Below are 21937 nucleotides of genomic sequence, written 5' to 3'. Positions count from 1 at the left end.
GCAGACACCTACTCCTTCTAATCAGCGTAGCAGCTCGACAGCTGTTTCGCGTGACGTAGACACGCTTCTTCAGACGTTATTTCAGTGATGTTATATTGGAACCCATACATTACAAGATCTATTCCTGGTGAGTAGAGACGTGTGATTCCTGGCTCTAAGTACAAATGGTGACAGCCAAGTTACATTTGATGATGTCATTCTCTTTATTGTAAAGCTTTGCGTTTTATATTATAGAAAAGAGATGTTTCTGGAATGTTCCCAATATTAGTAACAAACACTGGTTAAACACGCTCTACTAAAATATTAGGTACATGAACGCCTGCCAGCTGCCTGGCATCTAAAGGCTCTATTACATGGAGCAGTTATCATTTCAAAATTCTCTAGGAGGCTATGTTCACTTTAAGTTTAAAAAAAAAAAAACGAGAGAGAGAGAGAGAGAGAGAAAAGACGTCCACTTTTTCTTTTTAATTGATCTCAAAGAAATGCATCAAAGTCAATGGAATGACCGCCCAGTGCACACAGTGTATTAAATGACGGACATTATCTACGCGGACTTCAAAATTATGATCATATCACTTATTTTTCAGGCGTCTTTTGCAAACTGCGGACGTTAGTCTTTAGTTGTTCACACACATTTTTTCCACCGTCCTTTCTTCATCTTTACTATTAAATTCAATGGACTTTCAATAAAAGACACATCCGAATTAGTCCACCTGAAGTAGAATAATAATAACCAACAACCGCCATTGCACTGACGTGCAGCCAAACAGCAAAATAACGGACATCATTTGAAAAAAATGGATGGAAATAACGGATGCATGTAAGTGCACCCATTTTTCCATTGAATTCCAATATAAAAAACGGATCAAAATGGATCCGTTTTTTATTTTAACATACACAAAAACGTAGTCGACCTCATTTTTGAGTCTGTTAAAAAAAAGGATGCGTTTTTTTGTACTTCTCTCCTATCACCTTTCTCTTTACTTCTTCTGTTTGCACTCTTCACCCACTCACAGCGAACTTTAGATGCTCTGGAGCAGGGACTGAAAAATCAGCCCTGGCATTTCAGAGGACACTGACCCACTTGCCATGCAGTGAAAAGTTATGAGACGATGTTGTGAGACTACATGTTGTATCATCATGGCCATGACTGGAATTACAGATAATAACACAGTTAATGGGGTCAGAAGCTTCTGTCTCTGCACTGTGTAGCTTAGCTGCAGTTACAAGTCGTCACCACCACACCACAAACTGACTAATACCACCACATACTGACTAATACCACCACATACTGACTAATACCACCGCATACTTACTAATACCACAGCATACTGACTAAAACCACCGCATACTGACTAATACCACAGCTTACTGACTAATACCACAGCATACTGACTAATACCACCACATACTGACTAATGTCACCGCATACTGGATAATACCACCGCATACTGGCTAATACCACAGCATACTGACTAATGTCACCGCATACTGACTAATCCCTAACGCTACTGAATAAAACCCACTTTAAAAAGACCAATATCACCTCATACAGTTATATAGAGGTAGACCCAGCTCCACACAGGTTCTGTACACCATATACATTACAGAGCAGTTACATCAGGTGACTCACAGGGGACGTCTTCTCTGATCAGAGTTCTTCCCTTTTCATTTTCTTCTTCATCTCTCCTGGGCCATTAGAACTTCTCCAAGCTCCCCTCTGTGTAGTCCTCCTATAGTAGATGACACTAGATGACTGTGCTCTTCCTATAGTATATGGCCCTCCTTTCTGTAGCCCCTCCTTATAGATGGCCCCTCAGTGTAGTCCACTATAGTATATGCCCCCCTCTATGCATGCCCTATTATATACCCCCCCCCCCCCCATGTAATCCCCATTATAGAGCAAAGTTTCAGTAAGCCTAGGAACTCTATCTCTCAGCGCGGATGTCAGCAGGGAACCCTCAGCATTCCGTTCATCCGAGGTAACAAGGTCTGTGTCCCCTTCTAGGAAGGTTCAGGCAAATCTAGTGGGAATAAGGTGGTGTGAAGACTAATCAAGGTTCAATACATGGGCACAGGTGTTCTCTTCTTCTTCTAAGTATTCTTCTACTTCATCCTCCAACATCCCGTCAGAGCACAGTACTACTTGGGTTGGGACTCTCACATCCTCCTCTCTGCTACTCTGCTTCTCTTTATCACTCCACAAGTTACTCAGTCGGCACGACTATATCTCACACTACACTCCTATCACAGATTCGGTTGCTGTATGGTCCAGTATTTGTCTACAAGTGTCATCAAGTGTATTATCCAGTACTTTATCAAGAGAAACGTCATAATTGTGTATCCTGCTGCAAGCACGTACTCTTCAGTAAAAACAGCCTTATTTATGATAAAGAGACTCTGTGATCTTTTGCCTTACACCGACACACCCTTTTTGTGGGTGGCAGATTGGATAGTCCGGGAGGTCCACTCTACCACTCTGGCCATCCGTGATTCCACTAACCCAAGGGACCCCTTAGTTGCCGGGCAGGACAATGACCACAGGGGAAAAAGGTACAACTGGTCTTGTAAAATATAAGCAGGTGTGCCCTCACACCTGTGTGCCCAACCGACACTGGCGTCACAATATAACTCTTCAAGATCCGTCTGTATCTCGGCCAACCACCACCGGAGTGGAGTCACACCTCACCATCTAGCAAGTGACCGGCCAATCCTCTGACATAACAACGACATCACCGGGGGCTCACACCACACAAGCAATAGGATATACAAAAGTGATATTGTAACAAAAGTCTTCTATAGACTGTAAATCAACTTTCCATTGACTTGTATTACTAAAATTGCTTCCGATGGCTTTGAAGCCTTTCCCAGGACTTTTGCAAGCCTTGTGCTGAGGAGCAGTGCCAGAATTGGGGAAGTGTCCCCTTGGGCCATTGAGTTAGCAGTACACAGGTATACAGATAGATACAGCACAAGCACACACTCACACACGTCCTATAAATGGGCCGAGGACTGTAATTTCACATTATTTATGGCTAACAGTAGAACAGTCCCCCCATTAGGGTGCACACCAACGCTAGGAGCTTTAATCATCTACTCTTTGATTTTTTTGTAAAATAAGTATCTGTCTCTTTAATCAAAGTAGCAATAAATATATCATGGAGACAGCGCTACCAAGGTGATATTATGCGGTTTATATGATCATTGAAGAAGTGAGGAATATAGCTGTTATTACTCATAAGCTGTAGATGTATGAATTTATAAAAAGTTTATTTTTTTATTCCATATTTCTATCTTTTTGTAAATATATGATACCCTCCAGTGGACCTCTATCCAAAAATCATATATACAGATGTATCCCTTACCTATGCTTACAGAGACTCTGTCAGTAGGTTTATGCTGACCGATCTAAGGGTAACATAAACTAGTGACGGAGAAGCTGAACAGAATGATATATCACTTCCACTGTTCTGTGCAGCTGATTCAGAGAGCTCCTCCTGAATAACATGGACAATAAGTAGTTCTCTTCATTATGTGCATGTGCTCAGTAGTCCTGGATATTCATGAGCACTAGAGATGAGCGAATAGTGAAATATTCGATAATTCAAAATTCAAATCGCATAGCTCACGATATTCGTATATTCGAACGAATATTGAATCCCATTATAGTCTATGGGACAAAAATACTTGGGACCTGGAAATCAATATTTGACCACTAGGAGGTCGCCAACACCTCTGGATGCATATAGGTCAGCAGTACAGAAGCATGCCTGAGGCATGAACGTAAAGTAGAAGTGTACGTTTTGGTCTAGCGGTACTTGCGTATGTATTAGGTGATGCGTAATATTAGCGTATATATTACGCGCTCGTGCGTATAACATGTATGCATGCAGACTGTGCAAATCAGTAGTAGCAAGATAACAGATATTATCCCACACTCATAGTACAGTCATGGCCAAAGGTTTTGAGAATGATACAAATATTAATTTTTACAAAGTCTACAGCTTCAATTTTAAAATGGCAATTTGCATATACTCCAGAATGTTATAGAGTTTATCCCACAAAACACATTTCAACATCATTGCAGCCCTGCCCTAAAAGGAGCAGCTAACATCGTTTCAGTGATTGCTCCATTAACACAGGTGTGAGTGTTGATAAGGACAGGGCTGGAGATCAATCTGTCATGAATAAGTAAGAATGACACCACTGGACACTTTAAAAGGAGGCTGGTGCTTGGCATCATTGTTTTTCTTCTGTTAACCATGGTTATCTCTAAAGAAACACGTGCAGTCATTATTGCACTGCACAAAAATGGCCGAACAGGGAAGAGTATCGCAGCTAGAAAGATTGCACCTCAGTCAACAATCTATCGCATCATCAAGAACTTCAAGGAGAGAGTTTCCATTGTTGCCAAAAAGGCTCCAGGGTGCCCAGGAAAGACCAGCAAGCCCCAGGACCGTCTCTTAAAAGTGTTTCAGCTGCGGGATGGGACTACCAGCAGTGCAGAGCTTGCTCGGGAATGGCAGCAGGCAGGTGTGAGTGCATCTGCACTGTGAGGCGGAGACTCTTGGAGCAAGGCCTGGTCTCAATGAGGGCAGCAAAGAAGCCACTTCTCTCCAAAAAAAAACATCAGGGACAGACTGATATTCTGCAAAAGGTACAGGGAGTGGACTGCTGAGGACTGGGGGAAAGTCATTTTCTCTGGTGAATCCCCTTTCCGATTGTTTGGGACATCTGTAAAAGAGCTTATTGGGAGAAGACGAGGTGAGCGCTACTACCAGTCTTGTCTCATGCCAACTGTAAAGCATCCTGAAACCATTTCATGTGTGGGGTTGCTTCTCAGCCAAGGGAATTGGCTCTCTCACAGTCTTGCCTAAAAACACAGCCATCAATAAAGAATCGTACCGGAATGTCCTCCAAGAGCAACTTCTCCCAACCGTCCAAGAGCAGTTTGGCCATCAACAATGCCTTTTCCAGCATGATGGAGCACATTGCCATAAAGCAAAGGTGATAACTAAATGGCTCAGGGAACAAAACAGAGATTTTGGGTCCATGGCCTGGAAACTCCCCAGATCTTAATCCTATTGAGAACTTGTGGTCAATCATCAAGAGACGGGTGGACAAACAAAAAACAACAAATTTTGACAAAATGCAAGCATTGATTGTGCAAGAATGGACGGCTATCAGTCAGGATTTGGTCTATAAGTTGATTGACAGCAGCCAGGGAGAATTGCAGAGGTCCTGAAGAAGAAGGGTCAACACTGCAAATATTATAGACTTGCTGCATTAACTCATTCTAACTGTCAATATAAGCTGTTGTTACTCATAATATGATTGCAATTATATTTCTGTATGTGATAAAAAAAACATCTGACAAACACACATAAAAACCAGAGGGCAGCAGATCGTGTGAAAATATAATATTTGTGTCATTCTCAAAACATTTGGCCATGACTGTATACAGCCGTATACCAGATATATAATTTTTTTTTACAACAATAAAATTAAAGGGCTCTTCAACACCTTTACAGGACGCAGACTGCGCAAATCACAGGTAGCAAGATAACAAACACTGTATACAGCCGTATACACTGTCAGTAGATGTCTGAACACACTGCCTGTCTCACAACAGCTTCTAAATCTCTGTTTTTTATTCTTTTAGCCCTAACAAGGACTTTTGGGGGTCCCTCCCTACCTAACTTCACCTAAAAGCTTTCTCTCCCTGGTAAACAGTCTGTCCCTCTCTAGCTCCAACCAGCAAGTGACACAAATCTGAAATCCACTATTCTTATATTCAGGAGGTGACATAGTTTAGCCAGCCAATCACAGTTAGAGTTTTTACTCTAAATAAAATTTTTACTGCATTAGGGTTCAAATATTCAACCGCAATAGAAGTGTACTATTCAATCGAATAGTATTCGCTCATCACTAATGAGCACCAGTTCCATTTGCCCACCAGTTTCTGATTGGCAGTTGTGTGCCTGTAGTGTATATAGGCAGACAGCTGTCAATATACATTTGGAGGGTGGAGGGAGTGGTGGCAGCACAAAGCCCATTCTCCTACATATTAAGAGAACAGCTATGAAGAATTATGTAAGTAATACACTGATCTGTCCGGTATGTCCGCCACCAGTTTATGCTGCCCTCATTTAAGGTGGCCTAAACCTACTGACAGTTTCCTTTTAAGGGGAACATAAGTTCAATATAATGTTGCTAGTTAAACCCTCTACATCCTGCGATTCCCATCAAAGCCACTAGGGGGGAAAAGGATAAATGCTTAAAGGGGCTGTCCAGCGAAAATCTTTTTCTTTCAAATCATCTGGTGTCAGAAAGTTATATAGATTTGTTATTTACTTCCATTAAAAAATCTTCAGTCTTTCCATACTTATCAGCTGCTGTATATCATGCAGGAAATGTTGTTTTATTTTCTGTCTGACACAGTGCTCTTTGCTGCCACCTCTGGCCGAGACAGGAACTTTCCAGAGCAGGAGAGGTTTACTATGGGGAGTCATAGAAAACCGAGACAGAGTTCCGGTCTCGGCCAGAGATGTCAGCAGAGAGCACTGTGTCAGACAGAAAATAAAACAATATTTCCTGCAGGACATACAGCAGCTGATAAGTATGGAAAGACTTGAGATTTTTGAATGGAAGTAAATAACAAATCTATATAACTTTCTGATATCAGTTGATTTGAAAGAAAAAGATTTTCGCCGGACAACCCCTTTAAGCAACTCGAAACACAGCATAATGAAATCTTAAGATTTTTACAACAGTGGTCATCTATTGTCACCCATATGAGGATCGGTGTGAAGAGAAGTTGCCGAATGTTTGAGTTTGGCCAAACAAAAAGAGTTAATTTATACGTTGTTTATACCCAATAATGGCGCCACAGAAAACCTTAAGAAAAATAAAACGATTCAATAGCAAAATATAACATTAGAAACAAACGTATGAAGGATAAAAATAAAACTTATGTATGAAAAAAAAAAATAATTTTTCCTAAAAACAGCGCCCCTCTTTTTAAAGGCTGCATCTGGTATTGCAGCTCAGCTGTACTACTTTAACTCTTCAAAGTATTTCCTACACAATACAATGAGACTTAATGTATTCCCTGAGAAGCTTTTATAGCTCTAGGACAAGTTATCTATCACAGCGGCTGGCACACAATTGCATTGTTCTTTTAGAAGATTGGTAAAGTCTATGTCTGACATTGCTTGAAGTCCTGGAGAGGGCGAGGCTTAGTCCTGGCAGTTGTATACCGTTGTATATAGATGAACTTGCCTTGACCTGCTATTTCTCCTACCATTAGTGGAAGCTGCTTTATTTCAGTGCATGGTTTCTCGATGTCCACCTGTAGGGGGAGCAGCGGTTTGGAGCAGATTGCTGCTTAGGCTGGGTTCACACTGCGTTTTTAGCATACGTTTAACGGATCCTTTTTTTTTAACGGACAAAAAAAATAGTGTCAGCAACGTTTTTGTGTCCGTCAAAAAAAACAGATCCGTTTTTTTTTATAATGGAAGTCGATGGAAAAACGTCCATCCGTTTTCGCAATCCGTTTGTTTTCAAAAAACGGATGAAAAAAACGGATTGCAAAAACGCAGTGTGAACCCAGCCTTACCTTCTGTTTTATCACATTTCACCATGAATCCAGTTCACCTGTGTGCTGCAGGAATGAGATGAATACGCTCCAGGCTTAACCGTGAAGACTCGCACTCCCCTATCACACACTGCTACATTGTCGTTCCCAGCTGGAGTTTGACAGATTGTAACACATTAATCCGGCAGAAAATTCTTAAAACAATAAAGGAGCTGTAAAGTCTTTCTTATGATTTAACTCGCAGGATAAAAGACTTGCAAATCAGAATTTTACTGATGGACGTGAATGAACAGGCTGGGCACTCGCTTTAGAAAAACACACGTCATGTATCTCTAAGTCACTCGCCAAACCGCATCCACTGTCTTTTGTACTTGGTTTTGTTTCTGTAATTTGCTTGCAAAGCAAAATAAAAAAAACTTTTCTACAAGTAAAATACTTTACTTCTAATCTATTCTTTTATTCATTCATCTATTCATCCTAGGAAATTCTAAAAAAAATTCAGCTCCGAAGCTGGTAGAAGTGCGAATTCAGCTCTGGAGTATAATACAGACTGTCATGAATTGACATGAAATTTGGAAGAATTTTAAGTGTGTGTTAAAAGAAGGAAATTACATTTATATAATTTAGATTTATGTATTTTTTTTCTCTTATCTTTAACCCCTTGCCGCAAAATGACGTTTCCCAAACGTCATGTCTTCCCTGCCTCCCCCCGCTGTCCCTAGGTGAGATCGGGCAGCGGGAGGAGGCTATGTCACATAGCCTCCTCCCGCTGCCTCTGCCCGGAGGGGAGCCGCGCTCCCCCCGGGCAGTTAACCCCATAGACGCCGCGGTCAATGCGACCGCAGCGTCTATGGGGATATTTCTGCATTGGGAGGCGATCGGGCGGTGGGAGGGGGCTGTGGCATGTTGCCTCCTCCCGCCGCCACTACAGATCCTCCCCCGGCAGTTCCCTGTCCCCCCTGGTACTGGCGGATCGCCGCTATTACCGTTATAGCGGCGATCCGCTGCATTTCATCTCCCCCCACCGTGAATCCACGGTGGGGGATGAAATAAGTATTAATCAGACCTCAGATCAGCCCCCTAGTGGCCGATCTCTAACCCCCCCCTCCCCGGACGGCCATCAAATCCAAGATGGCCGCCCCCATCGCTGCGAACAAACGATGTTTGTTCGCAGAGATGGAAATAAAAAAATGAATGAAAACCCCATGCTCTCCGCCACCGGAGGTAGCGGAGAGCATGGGGCAGTGATCGGGGACCCCCTGTGGGGTCCCGGAACAGGCGATCGGCGGTATATACTATATACCGCTGATCGCCTGTTCCCAGTGCTGCCCGGCACTTTTTATCATTGGTGACAGGGGATAAAAAGTGTCACCGTGCCCCCCCCCCCCAAGTCGCCCAGTCACCCCCCCTTCCTCACATACGTTACCTGATCCTGGAGCTCCGTCCTCGTCGACGTCCTGACTGCTTCTGATGTGCGCATGCGCGTTAGAAGCAGTTAGCTCTGAAAATTTAAAGTGACAGAGACCAATTTGGTCTCTGTCACTAAACTATGATTACTGTGATAGAAAATATCACAGTAATCATAGTAATACAGTGAAAATGAAAGTGTAAAAAGTACAAGTGAAAAAGTGTAAATGTGAAAAAGTGAAAAACATACAAACAAAATAAAACACACTTTTTATTATAGTAATAATTGCGGTTTACTCCCAGATTACCCGTAACCACCGCAGGTTGCCCGTATCCGCCCCAGTTTGCCCGTAACCACCGCAGGTTGCCCGTATCCACCCCAGTTTGCCCGTAACCGCCGCAGGTTGCCCGTAAACACGCAAGATTACATGTAACCACCGCACGTTGCCCATAACCACCACATCTTGACCATAACCACCCCAAATTGCCAGTTACCCCCTCCAGATTGCCCGTAACTACCGCACGCTGCCTCTGACCACCGCACGTTGCCTCTGACCACCGCACGTTGCCCCTGACCACCGCACGTTGCCTCTAACCACCCCAAATTGCCAGTGACCCTCTCCAGATTGCCCGTAACCACGCCAGATTGCCTGTAACAACCCCAAATTACAGGTATCCATCCCAGATTACCTATAAGCACTTCAGTTTATCCGTAACCACCCCACGTTGCCTGTTACCACCCCACGTTGCCCGTAACCACCCCACGTTGCCCGTAACCACCCCACGTTGCCCGTAACCACCCCAGATTCTCTGTAACCACCACAGGTTGCCCATAACCACCCCAGGTTGCCCATAACCACACCAGGTTGCCCGTGACCACACCAGGTTGCCGGTGACCACCCCAGGTTGCCCGTGACCACACCAGGTTGCCCGTGACCACACCAGGTTGCCCGTGACCACCCCACATTACCTGTAATCTCATTTTTTTATTGTATTTTAGTAACTGCGCTATTCTAATAACTATTACTAGCTGCGGTTTTGCTCCAGCAAATTGGCGCTCCCTTCCTTCTGAGCCCGGCTGTGTGCCCATACTGTGGTTTATGCCCACATATGGGGTACCGTTTTACTCAGAAGAAGCTGCGTTACAGATTTTGGGGTACATTTTCTCTCCTGTTCCTCGTGAAATTAAAGGGGTTTTCCAGTACTACAAAAACATGGCCACTTACTTCCAGAGACAGCCCCACTCTTGTCTCCAGCTTGGGCGGGGTTTTGCTGCTCAGTTCAATTGAAGTGAATGGAGCCTAATTGCAAACCGCACCTGAACTGGAGACAAGAGTTGTGTTGTCTCTGAAAGAAAGTGGCCCTGTTTTTGTAGCACTGGAGAACCCCTTTAAGACATTTTTAACTAAACAAACATATTATTGGAAAAATTCTAGTTTTTCATTTTTACTGTCTTATTTTGAATACTTTCCTCTAATACCTGTGGGTCAAACCGCTCACTGCACCCCAAGATGAATTCTTTCAGGGGTGTACTTTCCTAAATGGGGAGACTTTTGCTGGGGTTCTATTCTGCTGACACTACAGGGGCGCTGCAAACGCACCCGGCGCTCAGAAACTTCTTCGGAAAAATCTGCACTGAAAATGCTAATTGGCGCTCCTTCCTTTCTGAGCCCGGCTGGGTGCCCATGCAGTGGTTTATGCCCACATATGGGGTACCGTTCTACTCAGGGGAACCTGCGTTGCAGATTTGGGCATGCAGCTTCTCCCCTGTTCCTAGTGAAATTGAGAAATTTCAAACTAAACGAACATATTATTGGAAAAATTCTAGTTTTTCAATTTTACTGTCTTATTTTGAATACTTACCTCTAATACCTGTGGGGTCAAAATGGTCACCACACCCCAAGATGATTTCTTTGAGGGGTGCACTTTCCAAAATGGGGTGACTAATGGGGGGTTCTCTTCTGCGGACAATACAGGGACACTGCAAACGCACCTGGCTCTCAGAAACTACTTCAGCAAAATCTGAACTGAAAATGCTAATTGGCGCTCCTACCCTTCTGAGCCCTGCTGTGTGCCCATACAGTGGTTTATGCCCAAATATGGGGTACAGTTGTACTCAGGAGAACCTGTGTTACAAATTTTGGGGTGCAGATTCTCTCTTGTTCCTTGTGAAATTGAGAAATTTCAAACTAAACGAACATATTATAGGAAAAATTAAAGTTTTTCATTTTAACTGTCTAATTTTAAATACTTTCCTCTAATACCTGTGGGGACAAAATGGTCACCACACCCCAAGATGAATTCTTTGAGGGGTGTACTTTCCAAAATGGGGTGACTTTTGGGGGGTTTCTCTTCTGCGGACACTACAGGGGCGCTGCAAACGCACCTGGTGCTCAGAAACTTCTTCAGCAAAATCTGCTTTGAAAAAGCTAATTGGCGCTCCTTTTCTTCTGAGCCCGGCTGTGTGCCCATACAGTGGTTTATGCTCACATCTGGGGTATCGTTGTATTCAGGAGAACCTGCGTTACAAATTTTGGGGTACTTTTTTTCTCTTGTTCCTCGTGAAATTGATAAATTTCAAACTAAACAAACATATTATTGGAAAAATTCGTGTTTTTCATTTTTACTGTCTAATTTTGAATACTTTCCTCTAATACCTGTGGGGTCAAAATGCTCATCCTACCCAAAGATGATTTCTTTGAGGGGTGTACTTTCGAAAATGGGGTGACTTTTGGGGGGATTCTATTCTGTGGACACTACAGGGGCTCTGCAAATGCACCTGGCGCTCAGAAACTTCTTCAGCAAAATCTGCATTAAAAAAGCCAATTGGCGCTCCTTTACTTCTGAGCCCGGCTGTGTGCCCATACAGTGGTTTACGCTCACATCTGGGGTACCGTTGTATTCAGGAGAACCTGCGTTACAAATTTTGCTTTTTTTCTCATGTTCCTTTTGAAAATGAGAAACTTTAATCTAAACGTATATATTATTTGAAAATTTAAATTTTCAATTTTTTTACGGCCTAATTGTGAATACTTTCCTCCAGCCCCTGTAGGGTTAAAATGCTCATTATACCCCTAGATTAATTCTTTAAGGTGTCTAGTTTCCAAAATGGGGTCACTTATGGGGGTTTCCAGTATACAAGCCTTCTAAATCCATTTAAAAACAGAACTGGTCCCTCAAAAAAAAATCAGTTTTGGAAATTTTCACAAAATGTGATAATTTGCTCATAAATTTCTAAGCCCCGTAACACCCTAAAAAAGTAAAATATGTTTCCCAAATTATGCAAGAATAAAGAGGACATATTGGTAATGTGATTTAGTAACTAATTTATGTGCTATGACTTCCTTTTTTAGAAGAAGAGAATTTCAGAAGTTCATAAAATGCTAAATTTTCAAATTTTTCTTGATATTTTGATGTTTTTCACAAAAAATACACAAAGTAGTGACCAAATTTTGCTACTAATATAAAGTGTCATATGTGAAAAAAACAATCTCAGAATCGCTAGCATACGTTAAAGCATCACTGAGCTATAAGAGCATAAAGTGAGACAGGTCAGATTTTGAAAAATGAGCCTGGTCATTAAGGCCAAAACAGGCTTTAGAGGCAAGGGGTTAAAGTCTGGAGGAGATTTTGCAGTTTAAGGGGTTATTCACCAATTTTTTTTTACTTCCAAATCAACTGGTGCCAGAAATTGCTAGAGATTTATTTACTTCTTTAAAAAAAATCTTGAGTCGTCCTGTACTTATCAGCTGCTGTATGTCCTGACGGAAGGGATATATTCTTTCCAACCTGACACAGTGCTCTCTGCTGCCACCTCTGTCCATGTCAGGAACTGCACAGAGCAGCAGCAAATCCCCATAGAAAACCTCTCCTGCTCTCCAAACTGGAAAGAATATATCACCTCCTGCAGGACATACAGCAGCTGATAAGTACTGAAAGAATTGAGTTTTTTTAATAGAAGTAAATCACAAATCTCTGGCACTTTCTGGCACCAGTTGATTAAAATTCTGGGATTAAATTCTGGGAGACAAGCACTAAAAATTCAACCAGTGTATAAATCTTTTGTGAGAGCAATGAGGAAAGGAAATCAAATATGTGGGGGTTTGTGCATATGTTTTATTACATTAAATGTTTGATTCGCCCCCCTGTGTTTTGGGGCTTTTGTTTCTTCTCCTTTGCCTTATAATTCTTTAAATTTTCCAACCATATGGCTATGTTCACACAACGTCTTTTGAGCTCTGTTTAAAATGCCGTCCGTTATTTTGAGTCTACAATAATGGACGTTATTAGGCTGTCTGGCCTCCCCGTAGTGCAATGACTGGTGTTTGCGCAATATTTTAGTTTGGGGTTACTAATTGGACTTTGGATGCGGCTTAATTAAGAAAGTCCACTGAATTTATTAGTAAAAACGGAGAAAGAACGGTGACAAAAGGAAAACTTTGCATGAACTACTAATAAAAAACGTCCGCTGTTTGCAAAAGATGTCCGAAAAAAGATGTCCGTCTTCTCATTTACTTTAATGTATTGCCATTGCAGTAAGTTAAATCATGGCAAAAACGGACGTTATTTTAAATATGAAAATCAGCCGCCTTTTCAATATTTCTGACGTTGTGTGAACATAACCTGTGAGAGTTTTTTGTTTGTTTGTTTGTTTGTCTTTGTGGGACCAATTGTACTTCGTAATTTCAATTGTACTAGTTTTTATGAGTTCCACTTTTTTATAGATTTGCCTTTTTGATCACTTTAACAAAAGAACATAATTGATATGTCAGATAAGTATGATATGACTAGAGATGACCAAACCAAACTTCATTTATTGTGTACTTTTCAAAAAGTTTAGTTCTTTGACAAACCAACTTTTTTGCAAAGTTTGTAATCAGTTCGTAAAGATGCACAATTTATTACACATAAAAAATAAAAAGAGCTCCTCCACTGTCCTCCTACAACGTCCCCCACCAACTTTTTCTTGTATATATTTATATTTATCCCAGCAGGTTTTCGTTTCAGCTCCCATGTATTCCGATTGCTTTCTCCTCTGCCAGCTTCTTTTCTGTATATTTATGTTTTCATTTTAATGTTGCTGTTCTTATTTCCAACAGCAAGACTGGAACAAAAACATGCAGTTGTAAAGTGGTTTAAGGTTCGATTTGGATGAACCTGAACTTTGCTTCACAATTTAATAGTTTGGATAATTCTGAACTCAATGCTTAAAAATATGTCGTTTTTTATTGTTATTTGAAAAATAGATCAAGGGAATGATTTAAACTTTCATTACATTTAGGCAGGCTGTATTATCAATAGACGAGTCAGGCAGCCAGGGGGAGCCCATCTGAACTACTACACCATCAATGACGTGCTGTGAGACCGTTTAAATGCAGCTGTCAGTTTTGAAAGCAGCATCTAAATGGTTAAGTAGCCAGCACAAAGATCACTCCAGCTGGAGCTTGAGTCCCAAGCTTGCTTTATACACCCTTACCATCAAAATCACAAACATTCATGTGATTTTAAATGAAAAAGGTTATCAAGGGAAAATCAACCGTATCGGGCCCCTCCGTATCGGCCCAGGGGCTCTATTCTTTCCTATGGAGCTGCCTGAAAGAGCTTAGTAAGCCAGTAAGTATTTACTCATCTCTTTCTGGTGGCTCCATAGGAATGAATAGAGCCGCAGGTCTCTTGCTCTTTTCACGGCTCTATTCAAAATAAACCAGGGGCAGATCTGGAGATTGGCAGGGGGTACGGATGTCAGACTCCTCATATTCTCTTACTTGTCCCCTATCCTGTTTTGCAATGTTTCCTCGTCATTCCTCCTGCAAGATTATAAATACAATATAACAACTGGGTGTTGCAATTCCCCTTGTCAGGGGCACACGTGTTTAGGCTGGGTTCACACTGTGTTTTTGCCATACATTTACCGCTTTTTTTGGGGGGGGGGGGAGAAAAAACGGAAGCAATTGAGTGCAATCTGTTTGGACCAGTTTTTCTATTAACTTCCATTATTTAAAGAAAAGAAAAAAAAATGCTACCCCTCCCCCCTTTTTTTAGTGTACACAAAAACGTTGTCGAATACGTTTTTGTGTGTACGTTTAAAGTAACCATTTAAAAGTGGATATGTTGAACGGACTGCAAAAACACAGCGTGAACCCAACCTTACACAGTCTGGAACCTTCAGCTCTGATTGGACAGCATAGGAAGACACCCCCTACTGGTTACACCCAATTGTCAATTTAATCAATAATTTGTGGGAGGAATGGCGCAGTACAGAGAGAGTACGGAGAGGTCAGTATAATAGATTTTGTTGGTAGTCCGGGCAGAATTGAAAGTAAAGGCGCAGGTTATATGCCCATAGATATGATCACTTCAAGGCTGGCGGCTTATTGGTGTTTCAAGGGTTGTCTATCTAGTGAGCTCCTAATTATTGGCGTGTAGCGGTTGCAGTCGAGCACTGACAATTTTATTTAAGTCTACCAGTGTTTACCAGTGATTGTCACTAATAAAATACATCATGCAGTTGATCTCCTTCTTCCAGCTCAAAGGGAACCTGTCATCACATGAATGCTTTCTGAACCAAGTCAGTAGGATGCCTGCGCCATTGGCCTTGATTGATCGATCTTTGTCCATACTCAAACATGGAGCGATCCATCAATCAAGGCTGATGGGATGGGAGAAGCTGCTGCCTGATCAGGGGGTTATCCCACTTTATGATGTTCATGTGCCTTCATGTTACACTTTCTTGGATATAAAACACTTGTGGCTACGCACCCCTTGTGTGGAGATATCTCCCCTGGAAGAAAGGCAGTCATTGTGCATGCTATTTTACATGTTCATTATACTCCTATAATTATCTTATTATTTTTTTTATTTATTTATTATCTTATTATTTACGTGTTCATTATACTCTTATAATTATCTTATTATTTATTGATTGATTTATTATCTTATTATTTACGTGTTCATTATACTCTTATAATTATCTTATTATTTTTTTATTTATTTATTATCTTATTATTTACGTGTTCATTATACTCTTATAATTATCTTATTATTTATTTATTTATTTATTTATTATCTTATTTACGTGTTCATTATACTCTTATAATTATCTTATTATTTATTGATTGATTTATTATCTTATTATTTACGTGTTCATTATACTCTTATAATTATCTTATTATTTATTGATTGATTTATTATCTTATTATTTGCGTGTTCATTATACTCTTATAATTATCTTATTATTTATTGATTGATTTATTATCTTATTATTTACGTGTTCATTATTCTCTTATAATTATCTTATTATTTATTGATTGATTTATTATCTTATTATTTACGTGTTCATTATACTCTTATAATTATCTTATTATTTTTTTATTTATTTATTATCTTATTATTTACGTGTTCATTATACTCTTATAATTATCTTATTTATTTATTTATTGATTTATTATCTTATTATTTACGTGTTCATTATACTCTTATAATTATCTTATTTATTTATTTATTTATTGATTGATTTATTATCTTATTATTTACGTGTTCATTATACTCTTATAATTATCTTATTATATCTGCCTTTTCACACATCCACTCTTTAGGTTGTTCATGGGGCAGTGCTGACATTTAGAGTTTTTTTTTTTTTTCTCATTGTTCACTTGCGTTGCTTTTCTGGCCTCTTCCTAGGGAACATCCCGTCGCCACCCGAGTCAGTTTTCTGCAGCCCCCAACAGAATGAACAGAGGGCCCGCCTGGGCAGGAGAACCCTCGACAGCACTTCTTTTACCTTCCTCAATCGGGGTTATATGCTCGAATTCCATGCCTATTCCACCAGAACTGACGAAGAGGTAATTTCAAGCAGAAAACTTTCCTCTTCAATTCCTCAGTGTGAACATACCCTTATATTCTCCATCCGCTTAGCAGCTGCCTCTCACCTTTTTCTCTCTCCATGGTTTGGTCCATGATTTATCAACAATTTACATAGTCCTGATGCTATAATAGGGTCCGTTCACACGTGTCCTCCTTAAATTGCCATGTAAAGACCCACCGCCTTGTATTAGAAAAGCTATCCATTGTGCGTGAGCTCCGTAATGGGGACGTTGTCAGACATTTAATGGGATGTTTTCTTGTCTGCACGACTGTTATATGTAGAACTAATTGAGATTAGCTGGTGCTGCCTGTGGATGACCTTGCACTTAATCTGGAGTACAGGTTAAATGGTGGTTAAAAAGTGACATGTGGTGAATAGGTCAGAGGTTAAATGCTGCCTGCTCATTCATCTTAGCCTCCTGGTGACCCTACCTAGGAGAAAAATGAATGGATCCTCCTAAATAACTCAAAGTTTTTAAGGTTTCTGGGCTAAGAAAATATTTTGCATCATTGTGAAAAGTCTTTTTTTTTTTCAAGGTGTAAATCACTGAAGTAAGAAATCACAATGGTAACATGATCATAAATGTAATGCTGATTAATAACCTATAGAATGATGTTATATATTGTCCAAATACCTAGCCTTTAGCTCTCATGGTATAACTTTAAAAAGTTGGGAAATGTTTCTTCAGCGTAAAAAGCTCTGTGTATACCAATGTCCTTCAGGGAATAAGCTCTGTGTGTACCAATGTCCTTCAGGGAATAAGCTTGGTGTATACCAATGTCCTTCAGGGAATAAGCTCTGTGTATATCAATGTCCTTCAGGGAATAAGCTCTGTGTATATCAGTGTCCTCCAGGGAATAAGCTCTGTGTATATCAGTGTCCTCCAGGGAATAAGCTCTGTGTGTATCATTGTCCTCCAGGGGAATGAGCCCTGTGTATACCAGTGTTCTCCAGGAAATGGGCTCTGTGTGTACAATGTCCTTCAGGGAATAAGCTCTGTGTGTATTAATGTCCTCCAGGGAATAAGCTCTGTGTATATCAGTGTCCTCCAGGGAATAAGCTCTGTGTATATCAGTGTCCTCCAGGGAATAAGCTCTGTGTATATCAGTGTCCTCCAGGGAATAAGCTCTGTGTATATCAGTGTCCTCCAGGGAATAAGCTCTGTGTGTATCATTGTCCTCCAGGGGAATGAGCCCTGTGTATACCAGTGTTCTCCAGGAAATGGGCTCTGTGTGTACAATGTCCTTCAGGGAATAAGCTTGGTGTATACCAATGTCCTCCAGAGAATAAGCTCAGTGTGTATCATTGTCCTACAGGGGAATGAGCCCTGTGTGTACCAGTGTCCTCCAGGGAATAAGCTCTGTGTGTACCAATGTCCTCCAGGGAATGAGCTCTGTGTATATCAGTGTCCTCAAGGGAATAAGCTCTGTGTGTTTCATTTCCTTTAGGAAATGTGCTCTGTGTCTACCAGTGTCCTCCCGGGAATGAGCTCTATGTGTATCTGTATCCTCCAGGAAATGGGCACTGTGTGTACTAAGGTCATCCAGGAAATGATCTTTGTGTATATCAGTGTCCTTTGGAGAAAAGCTCTGTGTGTATGTGTCCTTTAAAAAACAATCTCTATGTGTACCAGTGTCTAACAGGGAATAGGCTCTGTGTGTATCAGTGTCCAACAGGGAATGGGCTCTGTGTGTATCAGTGTCCAACAGGGAATGGGCTCTGTGTGTATCAGTGTCCAACAGGGAATGGGCTCTGTGTGTATCAGTGTCCAACAGGGAATGGGCTCTGTGTGTATCAGTGTCCAACAGGGAATGGGCTCTGTGTGTATCAGTGTCCAACAGGGAATGGGCTCTGTGTGTATCAGTGTGTTTTGGGGAATAAGCTCTTTGTGTATCTGCAATGTGCCACTGTTGTTCTATATGTGTATTGGTCGGCGCTGACTATTATGTTTACAGGTTTCCTTTGGGAAGGAGTCATTCTGCTTTTTTCAACTCTTTCTTTACAGTGAATACACTGAAGGATGTAAAAGGGGTTAATTGTATTGTAAACCTGTATGTGCATCTGACCTATCAGATGTTGACTTACCACAAAGCTTGCTCCACCAATAGGAAACTATTCCCGTCCCTTACATATAGGTCTGGTGAGCAGGTGGAGAAGTGCGATAAGCCGATGTGCTCCACTGACTACTACTCAATATCGATAAATAAGAGTCTTCTGGTTGCCCATAGAACACAGTCACAGGTCCACGAAGGGGGGGGGGGGGGGGAGGTAGTGTTAGGAAATAACAAAGGGTATCAACTCACCTTTCTTGGTGCCTCTTCAGGGCCGGATCAACGCTCCACTGATTTCCAGTGCTGCAGACGTCACGACCCAGTTGATTGACTGGCCCCTCAGCCAGTCAGTGACTGGGGCGGGACGCTACTTCAGTCACTGATTGGTAGAGCGGGCTGACCATCAGCTGGGATGGGCATTTCCCCCCTAATGCCTTCTGGCAGGAGTCCCAGAGCCGGTTAGGTGGCTCACCGTGGTCACGGGGAGAGGTGAGTGTTGCTTCATTGTTATTCTCTTCCATGCCACCTGTTAAAAGTTAAATGAGGCCGGACTTCTTCTTTAATTAAAAGAATTTTGAAAATAATTTGTAAATTATTTTTTGCTTATTTATTATATAGTTTTTCGGCATGTCTACTCTATTTAACTTATCTTTAAAAAAATAAAAATAAAATCTTTCTTACATCTTTAGATACATCTGTTAGGTACACGCACACCGACCGAACATAAATTTAAATAATCCTTTCATTTATTTATAATTTCCTGCAGTGATAGTATTTCCGCATCTCAGTGTTTTATGTTTTGAAAAGTGAGAAACAAAGGAAATGACAGCCTGTATTTTAGTCATTGACAGCAAAAAAATAAACATATAGGAAATACTTTATTTCATGTATGGTGCAGTTTCTGGGGCTTTCTATAAATAAAGCAGCAGCACCTGGCATTACTAATCTGGGTGGAATGTGTTCAGCGCTTTAAGTCCCATTTTGTTTTTGTACTAAAAAGTAACAGTGTTTGACAAGTTTGCTTTTCAAAAAGGTTTCCAATGGTGAAATTAAGCAATGTCTGAGTGTAATTAAACAGCGCCCATCACCTGTGACAAATAGCGGCGGCCATCTTGTGTGCTTGTCGTACGTGTGTCAGAAAATAGTGTACTTGTCTGTATCTTATAAAATGCTTAATGTATGAAATTGTTATGAATAAATTATATATATCCCATTACATTATAAAAAAAAAATATATTATTTTTTAAATTATATAACAACTATTCCACATGGATATGATAAATGTCACATCGGCGGCCGCGGCACATACCTCTCGCCGCGCCGCTGCTGCCCCATCTCCTGCTCTGTGCCGGGGTTCCTCCTCCTCCAGCTCCCTGTCGACTCGACGGGCGCGTCCCTGTCTCCTAGGGAGTGCGTGCCCGGGCTCTGCTGTAACTTAAAGGGTCACTGTGCCTTTAATTGACTGCTGCTGCTGTGAGACTCTCCTATAAATTGCAGCCCTGCCCCACCACAGGTGTTGGAGCCTCTGCATGCTTTCCTTAGTGTGTAGTCCCAGCTCTCCTGTATCCAGCCAGTGTATCCTGCCCCTGTATCCTGCCTGTATACTCCTCTCCGTGTATCCTGCCTAGTGTTTCCAGCCTACTGCCATCTGCCTACTAGTCTCCAGTTGCACCTCGCCACCACCACTAGCAGCCAAGCCAGGGGTAGCGACCTGGGGGTCGCCTGCCGCAGCAAATCCATCCTGCCTTGCGGCGGGCTCTGGTGAAGACCAGCGGCCCCTTAGACTCCGCTCCCTGGTGCGGCTTACATCATCGCTAGTAGTGGAACAGGGGAACCACAACCCCCAGCGTTACAATAAAGAGTAGGGGGTCCCTCACAACAACAGAGAGTGGTGGGGCGCTCTGAAGCTAGAGCACACGGGACCCGGGGAGAAGTGGACCGCAGGAGCAGCCCTGGAGCGTGGATAGGTAAAGTATACAGGTTGCAAGGGCTGCAAGGACATCAGTAACTATGTCTTTGCAGCCCTTGTTAAACGATTATCGGGCCGTGTAATAGGCCCAGTAAACGAGCGCCGATGTAGCAGATTGGCGCTTGTTTACACTTGTTATTGGGCCCCTATCGGCCGTCTAATAGTACCCTTACACTACTTACCCTTACACTATGCAGATTACCTGGCACAGCAGATGTCATGAGTGAAAGCTGTGGGGCTTACCCCAGGCTGTGTACAGGGGCAGAGATAAAACTAATTTTAAAAAAAATTACAAAAAGTTTGGATTCTAACAAATTCAAATTCTTTGCGAAATTTGGTCTGCATCAGATTTGTGTCACATCGATGAGCTCATCCATACTCGGCAGCTAGATGTAGAGGGGATCATAGATAACGGCACAGAGTGGCACAGGTTAGTGGAGATCTACTACTGATCTTGGATACATTCAAGGACTGGATGAAATTCCATCAAGTATCTAATTCTACAGAAAGCCGAAAGTGCAGACTTCAAAGTTTATAATTTCACGTAATAATTCCTATTTTTCACTGTAATTTCCTTTTTATGAGTAGCATTTATAGACTTGTTCCAGGCAAAACGACACACACCGTGTTTTGCTACTGCGTGGCCTAAGGGAGCGGAGCGTGACTTAAGAGTTCTCACTTTAGTTTTCTTTGAAACGTTGTATCCGCTGCCTTAAGCCCTGAACCAGGTATAACACAGTCAGATTCCGTTATCAAAAGCGAGGAGTCACAGCCGGGCTTTTATTTCTCACCTGGAAAACTGACAAATGCTATCGGCAACAAGATCAACTTTTCTGCTAGGTAGTTTTGATAATTGAGATTTATTGTGTCTGTCGTGCCAGCGCTGCTCCTTTAAAGGGATTGTCTGGTGTAGGAAACAGGATTAGGACATTCTAAAATCAGATTTTCCACCTACAATTAGTAAGACTGCAGAGCAGCTACAATTAGAATCTTTCTCTCTAAACTACACTAAGTGTGCAATGCCTTCTTTCCCCTTTGGTGGTGCTGTA

The sequence above is a fragment of the Dendropsophus ebraccatus genome, chromosome 6 (assembly GCF_027789765.1).
Source record: "Dendropsophus ebraccatus isolate aDenEbr1 chromosome 6, aDenEbr1.pat, whole genome shotgun sequence".
NCBI classification, from domain to species: domain Eukaryota; kingdom Metazoa; phylum Chordata; class Amphibia; order Anura; family Hylidae; genus Dendropsophus; species Dendropsophus ebraccatus.
The sequence above is the reverse complement of the archived record's forward strand: the minus strand, read 5'-3'. Positions refer to the sequence as shown.